Raw genomic sequence first — 7,869 nt, 5'->3', positions numbered from 1 at the left:
CCAACTCTGTGAATATGCTAAAACCATTGAATTGTACACTGTAAGTGGGTAGGTTTTATGATATGCCAGTTATAGCTCAACAGAAAATATGGGGGAGAAAAAGAAACTGAGAAGTGTCTAGAATGTAGAAGGAAAATCTGGTGACTGGCATGAGGAAGCTGATCCCACCATGGGTCAGGGCTCAAAGCATCACCAGTGGGAGGCTAGTTCTCACCTTTTTGGCAAAATGCAAGAACATTAATTGGGGACAAGAGTACTTGTTGGCAACATGTTCAATTCCAGGACATTGTTCTTTATTGCTGGAAGTAGTTCTGACCTAACAGCCAAAGGGAGGGTCAATTTTAGAAGAAACACTTCTCCAGGAGGAAAAGATTTACTGGCAGGATGTGACAAGGGAAAATATGTGGGCCCTGGGCTAGAGACTAGACTAGCCTAACATAAGCCGGTGACCAGAACGACCTTGACTGGTGAGAGAGCATGAATGGAGTTGGTTCTGGAAAAGCAGAGCCGTTAGGACTGGGCCAGATGGGTAGGGGTGTCCCTGGGAGGAGGCACCGCTGAAACAGGGAGACATCAGGATTAAGATGTCAGATGTCAAAATTGATGAGATTTGAGAATTGATGGAACTCGAGGGAGAAGCTGGCCCAAGCCTCACTAGGCCAGTCTGACGTATTTGTTGAGCCCTTGTGTGTGCAAAGGGCTACTGGGGCTGGGCCTGTAACAGGTCCTCACCTGGAGGGACCAGAGCTGTGCGCATGCCCAGATCACCTCTCGGGCGTGCCGGAAGTGCTGCTGTCAGGCCCGCGGAGGGGCAGAGCTGTGAGCCAAAGGGCACTGCTGGCTGTGCGGGGGTGTCATCTTGGAGGAGACAGAATTTGGTGAGGAAGACGGGAGGCTATTCCAGGCAGAAGGAGGTTTGTGCTGCCAAAGTGATTCAGAAGTCACCAATATGGGGCTCCTGCCAGTGGAGGTAGAGATTGCTGAGGATGCTGGGAGAAGGTGACTGGTGCAGGCGTCACCTGGACGAGGTACTGAGTGAGGTGAGGGGGACTCGGTGGACAGGTGTTGCAGCTGGAGATGTGAAGACTGGAAACTGGAATGAGACTGGAGGACTGGAAACGAGTGAATGAGTGACCAGCTCTATGGTTGGCGCTGGGTTTTCACCCTCTTTACACCCACTTGAGTGCTGACCCGACTTTCAAATGAAGAAAAATGAGGCTCATAAAGGGGAAGTGACTTGTTCTAAACCCCAGAATTGGGACACAGGGGAGCTGGGATTTGAGCTGGCCTTTTGATTCCAAAGCCAAATCTGGAGCTCCTGTATTGGAGTCTAGGGGGCAGGTGAATGGTCTAGAATAGAGCTGGGCAAACTTTCCCTGTACAGGATCAGATAGTAAATATTTCCTGCTATGTGGGCCAAGAGGCAAAATTTAGAGGGTATTAGGAGATAAGTAAAAATATAAGAAGAGATGAAACATATTTCCATACATCTTTATTGACAGAATTTAAAACATTACTTATGGACACTAACTTTTGGGTTTCATAGAATTTGTGTCATGAAATACTATTCTTTTGATTTTTTTTCAATCATTAAAAATATTAAAAAATCACTCTTGGGAATTCCCTGGTGGTCCAGTGGTTAGGAGTCCGAGCTCCCACTGCAGGGGACTAAGATTCCTCACGACTCGTGGTGTGGTGCCCCCCACCCCCACAAAAAAGTCACTCTTTGTTGAGGAGTCATACAAAATCAGACAGTAGGCCAGCCGAATCTGGGCTGTGGGCCATGGTTTGCCAACCCCTGGTCTAGATCTGTGCTGCCCAGTATAGTGACCATTGGCTCCATGTGGCTACTGAACACTCGAAAGGTATGTAGTCTGGATTGAGATGCACTGCAAGTGTAAAATACACAGTGGATTTAAGGCAATCTAAAAAAACCAGCAAAATATCTCAATAATTTTTAATGTTGATTACATGTTGAAATTATAATATTTTGGATAGATTGGTCTAAATTAAATATTATTAAAATTAATTTCACCTGTTTCTTTTTACCATTTTACTAATTGTCTAATAGTCTTTTAATGTGGCTATTAGAAAATGTTAAATTATCCATGTGTTTGCATTTGTGGCTTGCATGTATTTCTGTTGTACAGTGCTGCTCAAGAAGTGAGACTGGGGACATGGGGTGAGATGGCCCCTCCACTTGTGTTGAGGGAGGTGAGAGGAAGTGCAGCCTGGCATTCAGGAGTGGAGTGTGGGGCCATGTTGGGGACATTGGATTTCATTAAGAAGAGGTGGAAGGGCAGGGTGAGGTGGATATGCAGACCAAGGAGGCTTCTGCAGGACTAGGTTGGAGGTGGTGAGGGGGCTTCAGGGAATAGTGGGGTTGAGCTGTTTGGGGGGCAGCTGTGAGAAGCTGGGGGGCAAGGCAGCTGGCAAGAAGCAAGAGGTTCCTGAGCAGTCAGCCAGGTGAGTGTGGGATGAGGACCCTGCCCTGAGGAGCTTCCAACTCTCAAACCCCCTGGATCAGGAGACAGTATGAACTTATCTTCCATTCTGAGCCTACTTGGTGAAGTGGTTTGGCTAGTTCACTGGCAGAATGTGGAGATAGAATGATAAGATGCAGCATTCACCCCCAAAATCCTTGCTTTTCACAGCTGGAGAGGGCTCGTGGCTAGAGATCATTCCTCTCTCCTCAGCTATGTGGGCCCCCTCTGCCCAGCATTGGGAGTCCTTTCTACTCTGGCCTTGTGCTGGGAACAAACGTGACTGTCAGAACCTTGGCTCCTTGCACTTGGTGTTCATGCCCAGGAGCTGGCTTTGCCTTGCCCTCTGGAAGGAGAAAGGGGTGGGAGGTGCTAAGGAAATGGTACCTGCCTGTGGATTCCTGTTTCTTGGCTCGTAGGAGAAAGGCGGAGTTTCTGTGTTCATATCTGTCATCTCTCATACTCAGCACTTGAGGTGGCAGGATGAAACCCTCAGCATGCCTGTTGTCTCTTGTTTCCCAAGTGCCCGGGGCTTGAGGGAGCGCTAGAGGTGCTGAGAGGACACGGCACATGGAGGCCTGGCTTCTAGGCCTGGTGCCACTGGACATGTTACTCCTTGCTATAGACTGAATGTTTGTGCTCCCCCTGCAAATTCATATGTTGAAATCCTACCCCCGCCACAAGGTGATGGTATTAAGAGGTGGGGCCTTTGGGAGGTGATTAGGTCATGAGGGTAGAACCCTCTTGAATAGGATTAGTGCCCTCATAAAAGAGGCCGCACAGAGCTGCCTTACCCCTTTTGTCAGGTGAGAAGAAGTAAGAGGGAGAAGACAGCCATCTGTGAACCAGGAATTGGGTTTTGCCAGACACCCAGTCTGCTGATGCCTTCATCTCGTACTTCCTAGTCTCCAGAGCCATGAGAAATAAATTTCTGTTATTTATAAGCCATGTAGTCTATAGTAATTTGTTATAGCAGCTCGAACAGACTAAGGCACTCTCCCTTCTCTGACCTTTGGTTTTCTTTCCTGGTAATGAGGGGTTTGGACTTCATCTTTGAAATGGATCACCTCTTGATCCTTTTCTAGCCATTAGGGACTAAAGTACTAGAAGAAATGGACAAAATAAACTGCGCTGCTAGAGATAGGCATAGGCAGGAAGCGAAGAGTCCGTCACCTGTGGGGAGATGGTTTTCTACTTGAGAGAGGCAGACAGTGCTTCCCTCTGCCTTCCTTGTCAGGCCTGGCATTCGAGGCCTTCCACCTGGTGGTTCTGGTCCAACTTTCCAGCCTTACTGCCCATCCTGCCCCTATGCATGGAGTCAGGGTTGTAACCACACATGTTCCTTAATGTCTCTCATCACCCCCTCATTTCATGGACCACTGCCATTGCAGTACTCACGGACTTCCTGTTTCCTGTGGATGAATGGAACCCTTTGTCGTGGCATGTAAAGCCCCTGCCCAGCGACACAATCTCAGCTCCTCTCTGTCATGTGGGGCTACTTGCAGTTCTCCAAACAGTCTGTGCTTTCTCAAGAGCTGAGCCTTTGCTCAGTCGGTCTCCTCTGCCCGTACCCACTTCTCCCCCATCCCTGCCTGGAGAACCCCCATTCAGGCTTCAGGGCACAGCCCAAGCGTCTGCTCCTGTGGGAAGCCTTGTCCTTCCTGCCCACTTCCCTAGCTTACTTAGTGTCTCTCCCATGTGTCCCTGTCCTCCTGTACTTCCCTGATACAGCATTCATCTCACCACGTGGAAAAGTAGACTCCACTCCAGGGGCAGGGGCAGGGGCAGGAGTGGCCTCTGATAGTGGTGGCACTTGGTGATGGTCCCTGAAAGGCAGGTTGACTAAAGGAAAGCTATCCTCTAGAGTCTCCCTTCGCTGTCATTAACATAGAGTTGTTGAAGCCTATTGTGAAAACTAGGCACCCAGTCTGTCCTTGCCTTCCCTGTGCAAGCAGCTCAGCTCGCTTCTCAGAGTCCATGGCAGTAAGGCAAGGCCACTAGAGTTCCAGCCAATGGAAAGTGAGTGAGAGTGACATGTGCCACTTCCAGGCCTGGGCCATCAAGACTCACACCAGCTCCACCCTGTATGTTTCCTTCTGCCAGCTGTGTGCGATGACAAGGCCCGAGGGGCTGGTGGAGCCATGGGAGGGGCCTGGGTCCCTAAACGACCCCATGGAGGAGAGCCGCTTCTCTAGCCTGAACACCACCCAGGACTGTTATCTGTAAGAAACAATCTTCCGTGGCTTTTAGATATATTTGGTACACAGTGTAGCCTTCCCTGACTGATATTCCTGTAGTGCAAACCTGAGTGCAGGTGACAGTAATAAAGGCACGTTCAGGCCTAGGTGATGGATTGGATAGGGGAGGAGTGAGGAGAGGGGTGTTAAGGCTGACCCAGTCATGTTCCTGGCCTGCACATGTAGGGTGGTAGAGGCATTCTCTGTGGCCAAGAGCACCGGCAGAGGGTCTGGGCTCAGGGGAATGTAATGTGTTCTCTTTTAGACATGCTGAGATTGAGGTGCCTTGGGGACAGTTCAGGAGAGATGTTGAGGAATAGTGACTCGTGTGGGTTTAGAGTTCAAAAAACAGGTCTGTCCTGAGGGTCATGTTGATGGCAGGCAAAGCCCGAGCTGTTAGTAAATGAGTGAATATATGAATTGTCATGTAATCAGAAACTGAGGCTCAAAGGGAGAGTCTCCCAGGCCCACCCTGACTTAGTGGCAGTGATAAACCACACACACAGCCCCTCCAGGGCTGTTCTGATGAGCAGGCTGCTGCCTTTCAGCAGGGAGATGGGCATTTCCTGGTTTCATAGGCTCGTCCCCGACCTGGTCAGCAGCAGTGCATCCTGAATCTGTCCCTATCCCAATGCCCCGTGCCCAGCATGCTGTATAAAGGTGAGAATCCAGCCCCAGGGACCTGGGAATCCGAAGTTTTAAAAACTACGCAGGAGATTGTGATATGAAGCCAGGCTGGGCCCCTCTGTATGCCATGTCCACTGAATGCAGCCCTGCAAGCTCCGAGGAGACTGGGAGGTTTAGGTCTGTATGTGAACCACATATTCCAATAAGGTCTGATTCCAGAAGGGTGTCCTAGGCAATTCTGATTGGCCTTTGCTGGGCAGAGGCTGCCTCTGAGACTCAAACTAGGCATGGGTGGCTGTCGCAAGAATGTGACCTTAGCGGGTGTGGGCAGGGCGTTGGCTAGTAGAGCTTCTCCAGATCTTCCACTTCTGTTTTGAGGATTTGATTTGAGACGCGATGGGGAGCTCATCAGCTGAAGGAGTCATCCCTGAGATCTTCTATTGTTACTGTTGTTAGCAGTCCTAGCAGCTGGCATTTATATCTACTACCCGCCTGGTGCTGTGCTAAACTCTTGGCAGACAGTCTGTGAGCCCTGCAGGAGTGCTGAGAGGCAGGTGTTGTCATCCCTGTTTTCAAGAGGAAGAAGCTGAGTTTCATGGAGGCCTAGTTAGGGACTGGCATCCCTAATGCTTTCAGTTGATGATGATGAGTTTAGAGGGCCCAGGAACAAGACATTAGGACCTTGTGAGGGCTGGAGTGAGCTGGACAACACCTGCTCCACCTGCTGGGGGGCAGTGTGACTCAGCTCCTGCTGAGTGTGGACACGTGGGACTGTGGCCCAGTGTGACTTTATCTAAAAAATTTCCAAAGGTACCTGGAAATGTAATGTTTTGTAGAAATATACTTTGTAAATGTTGGCAAATAATTTTTTACGATGTTCAAGACACTGTATAGGCAAGCAAGCACATCTGAAAGTCAGAGTCAGCCCACTAGGAACCAGTTTGTCACGTTAGTTAAGAGATCTTTTATTCAGTCTGCAGGTATTGGAGTGCCCACTGGAGGTGTCAGGGCAAAGGAGACAGACCTGGTGCAGGATCTCATTGAGCTCTTGGTCAGTGTCAATATTGTGTGATCTGTGCTCTGAGAGGGGCCCTTCCTTGGGGCCTGACAGAACACTTTCTGGAGGAAGCTGAAGTCTGATGGATGTTGGATTAGTCAGCTAGGGCTGCCATAACAAAGCACTACCAGCTGGGGGGCATAACACAATAAAAATTTATTGTTTCTGTTTACTTGATAACAGGGGCAAGGATAAAAATTGTGAGACAGTAAGTGAATAAATAAACTCAGCAGTACTTGTTTTTTTTTTTAGAAGTTACATTTGGTCATACCCAAAAAATTGCAGTATAAGAATTTGAGGTTATATATCAAACCCAGGTAACAGGAAATTGTACTAGCAAGACACCTAAATAAATGTCTGACAAAGCAGAAAAAAAGAAAAGAAATTTATTATTTTACAGTTCTGGAGGCTAGAAGACCAAAATCAAGGTGTTGGCAGAGCCACACTCCCTCTGAAGGCTGTAGGGGGGAATCTGCTCCATGCCTCTCTCCTAGCTTCTGGTGTTGCTGGTAATCCTTGGTATTCCTTTGTGCTATGGACTGAATGTTTGTGTCCCTCCAAATTCATATATGTTGAAACCCTAATCCGCAGTGTGATTGTAGTTGGAAGTGGGGCCTTTGGGAGGCAGTTAGGTTTAGATGAGGTCATGATGAGGTTTAGATGAGGTCATCATTTAGATGAGGCAGTTAGGTTTAGATGAATGGGGCCCTCATGATGTAATTAGTGCCCTTTTAGGAAGAGACATGAGAGAGCTTGCTTCTCTCTCTGCCCTCTGCCATGTGAAGATACTATAAGAAGATAGCCATCTGCAAACTAGGCAGCAGGTCCTCATCAGACATCTTGATCTTGGACTTCCCAGCCTCTAGAACTGTGAGAAATAAGTTTGTTTTTTAAGGCACCCAGATCATAGTATTTTGTTATAGCAGCCTGAACTGACCAAGGCACTTGGTTTGTAGACTTGTCACTCCAGTCTCTGCCTCTGTTGTCACATGGTGTTTTCCTTGTGTCTTTGTGTCTTCTCTTTTTATAAGGCACCAGTCATATTGGATTAAGGGCCCACCTACTTCAGTCTGATCTCATCTTAGCATCTGCAAAGATCCTTGTCCCAAATACGGTCACATGCACGGGTACCACGGGTTGGGAATTGAACAGATCTTTTAGGGGATACAATTCAACCCAAAACAGATAAGTAGAGTAGGCAGGTAAGATTTGGGGAAGAATATTCCAGGTAGAGGGAACAGCAGGTAGAAAGACAGAAGGGTGCAGGTGAGTTCCAGCAAATAAATCAGCACAGCTAGAATGGAGAGCTGGGCCTGAGATGTGACTGGGGTGGCTCGAGCCATGTGGAACGGTCAGGCTTGGCTAGGCTCCAATTAGAGATAAACCCCCAAATCTCAGTGGCTTGACCCAGTACAGGTTCATTTCTTGCTCACATCAAGTCTGATGTGGGCTGAACAGCTCTTCT

The sequence above is a fragment of the Delphinus delphis genome, chromosome 3 (assembly GCF_949987515.2).
Source record: "Delphinus delphis chromosome 3, mDelDel1.2, whole genome shotgun sequence".
NCBI classification, from domain to species: domain Eukaryota; kingdom Metazoa; phylum Chordata; class Mammalia; order Artiodactyla; family Delphinidae; genus Delphinus; species Delphinus delphis.
The sequence above is the reverse complement of the archived record's forward strand: the minus strand, read 5'-3'. Positions refer to the sequence as shown.